The sequence below is a fragment of the Bactrocera tryoni genome, unplaced genomic scaffold, assembly GCF_016617805.1.
Source record: "Bactrocera tryoni isolate S06 unplaced genomic scaffold, CSIRO_BtryS06_freeze2 scaffold_7, whole genome shotgun sequence".
Lineage (NCBI taxonomy): Eukaryota > Metazoa > Arthropoda > Insecta > Diptera > Tephritidae > Bactrocera > Bactrocera tryoni.
The window spans coordinates 12,852,413-12,855,208 of NW_024396366.1; the positions used below are offsets into that span (position 1 = coordinate 12,852,413).

The 2,796-nt window shown below is 35.9% G+C and overlaps 1 non-coding gene across 1 annotated transcript; it reads right to left on the minus strand.

Annotated features, from left to right (window-relative positions):
• Nucleotides 1–776: 776 nt before the first annotated feature.
• Nucleotides 777–980, minus strand: LOC120781877. The gene has a single exon (XR_005706166.1). It is a non-coding gene; the product is annotated as a small nucleolar RNA U3 (small nucleolar RNA).
• Nucleotides 981–2,796: the final 1,816 nt, after the last annotated feature.

The following is a 2,796-nucleotide window of genomic DNA, read 5'->3' on the forward strand; positions in this document are numbered from 1 at the left end:
GTGTATCTGCACATGCTCATATGAGTGTATGTATACGCATGTGCGCGTTCAGAAATTGAAATCATATTTTCATCACTTATCTATCAATATACTTATTACATGTGCGCGCATTGACTTGCATGTTCATACATTCATATATACTTATATGTACATATATTTGCTACCATTGCCAAACAAATAATGCACAAGCATACAAACATACATATGCGTACACATATGTATGTATATGTCACCAACAAAAAATTGATCTTCACAAGACAATATGGCAGCGAAATTGGCGAAGAACAAGTGTAGTACATTTTACAACAAAAACGATTTCATTCATGAACACAGGCGCAAATTCCACAAGCGATCTCGCTTCATTCATAAAAACAGAGACCGTAACATCTCCCCGAGCATGCCTTTGCCAACAAGTCGTCTTTTCGCGACGATGGCAAAAGCCAAAAATCATAAATTGCACAACTTTCTGGTGCTTCTCGCAAAAATCTGCGTCGATATGTATTCACGATCATACGTATACATACATACATATTTACGCATGTTTGTAGGAGAAACTGCTAGGGGTGACAATCGGCGGCCATTATACTTATGCCATAGAAATTCTATTGCTACGAATATGGAAATGGCAACGAAATAATGCAAATATGCATATTTCTAAATGTCATTAATTTTTTTTGAAGAAATGAAAGGAATGAATGATCCTGAAAAGTATAGTCTTAACTTTTCAACGGCCAACGCAGAACATTTCAACCAAAAGGAATTTATTCATTAAAATCACAACTCAGAAGTCGTTTTATCCGTTGTAAGCGAACGATTTTCGAAGAAACATCATTTCTAATATGCCACAAGACAGAATTAGAAATGAACTTCTTAAACCTCACGCTGTCAGATAAAACGATAAAGTTCGTCATTGCGGGTCGATTTCCAAAAAAATGTAAATGAAGACTAACTACAGAAATGATCCTGTAAAGTATAGCCTTAATTTTTCAACGGCCAACGCAGAGTATTTCAACCAAAATATACGCAAAATAGTTGAGAATTCGCAGAAACGAAAGACAAACGAAAGAAAAAGCAGCATAACTTCAATAATGCACAAGCATACAAACATACATATGCGCAGCAGCAGCAAGGAAAGAGGTAACAATCGGCGATCCATTGTATATTTCTTTCATGCCTAACCAAACCATAATTAGGACAACGCAATACAAGTGTCAATGTTGGTGTTGGTGGTAAGCGCATGAAAAGTTACGACGAGCATGTAGGTTCGAATCCCAACAGAATTTATTTTTAATTGCATATGTCACCAACCAAAAATTGAAACATTGTTCTACAAAAACAACAACAGCGTAAGCATGGCAACATTGTGTTGTTGGTAGAAAAGCCGAGCTGTGCCGAAAGAAACGAACAAACGATCGCCGATTGTCATCGCTTCGCTTGCTGCTCGAACATCTTCGCAGACAAGGTTGCGTAGATTCATATTGAGCAAGGTTGCGCAACGTGAATCTATCGCAACCTTTCCCGAACTCGTATAAGAAGTATAACTTCAAAAAACAAGCAGGATGCTGTACAAAACAAAAGCGTAATACATATGTACATACATGCATATGTACAAAGTCCACATTGGCCTATTTCCTTCAATACCCCTTGATTTTTGATCAACAAAAACAAGCAGGATGGTGTAAAAAACAAAAGCGTAATACATATGTACATAAGTACATGCATATGTACAAAGTGCAGTGATCTCTAATACTAGCGCTCATTAGCACATAATAAATAAAATATCCACCTATAAGTATAAAAAAGCTTCTATTTAAATAAAGCATATATAAAAGAAATATACACAGAAAAATAAAATACTTAAAATAATTTCCGGTCATTAAAAAAAAATAATTAAATCAAATTTAAGTGATTAATTATTTATTTCATTTAAAAACTCTTAATAACTTCAAAGAGTTCTTGTCCAATCATATCAAGAAGCCATTGGTTCTATTGATATTGATACAAAAGAGTCTTCTATTCATTTTATATACGAAATTTTTTCTACAAGTCTAGTTTTCACGAATTCGTTTTGATTTATTCTATACATATTTTAAATGAGCTCAGACTCAAAGGAATCTAAAACAACTCAGTTGCCAAAAGTTTCAAAAATGATTGCAGACGAAAAAAGTCCATGTACACCGGCAGAAGCTACACGCTCAAAGCAAGGTGCTACAAAACCAAAGAGGGGTAAAGGTATTTCTTATACAAAATTTACTACTGAGAGTGACAGTTTGATACGATACTGCACTCGATTTTCATCTTCAACGACTCAAGATAATTCTGAACCGGTATTAGAAATCTAAAAAGACAATTTAGACAACTTCTGGACACGTCTCCAAGCGGCATATGACGCAATCGCAGAATCTGACGACTCAGATCTACCGGAAAATTTCAAATCCTCGGCTTGCTCGAAAATTGCTTAGACCAATTCGAAGAGACAAAAGCCATGATTTCTGATCAACTAAAACTAATCAAATCAATAGCACCTACTCCAGAGAGTAGAGCTGCCCCAAAGACAAGCCCAAGAGGCAAGTTCAGGCATTCACCTTAAAGTGCAAGTATGCGACACATATATGTATATTTCATGGTGGTTATGAGCAGTGGCCGTCCTTCCGGGACATGTTTACAGCTGTGTACATAAACCATCCTAAATTATCACAAGCGCAGAAATTGTATCACCTCAGATACAAAACCAAAGGTCAAGCAGGCGTAATAGTCAAACAGTTCGCTCTCAATGACGAAAATTTCAATTTTGCT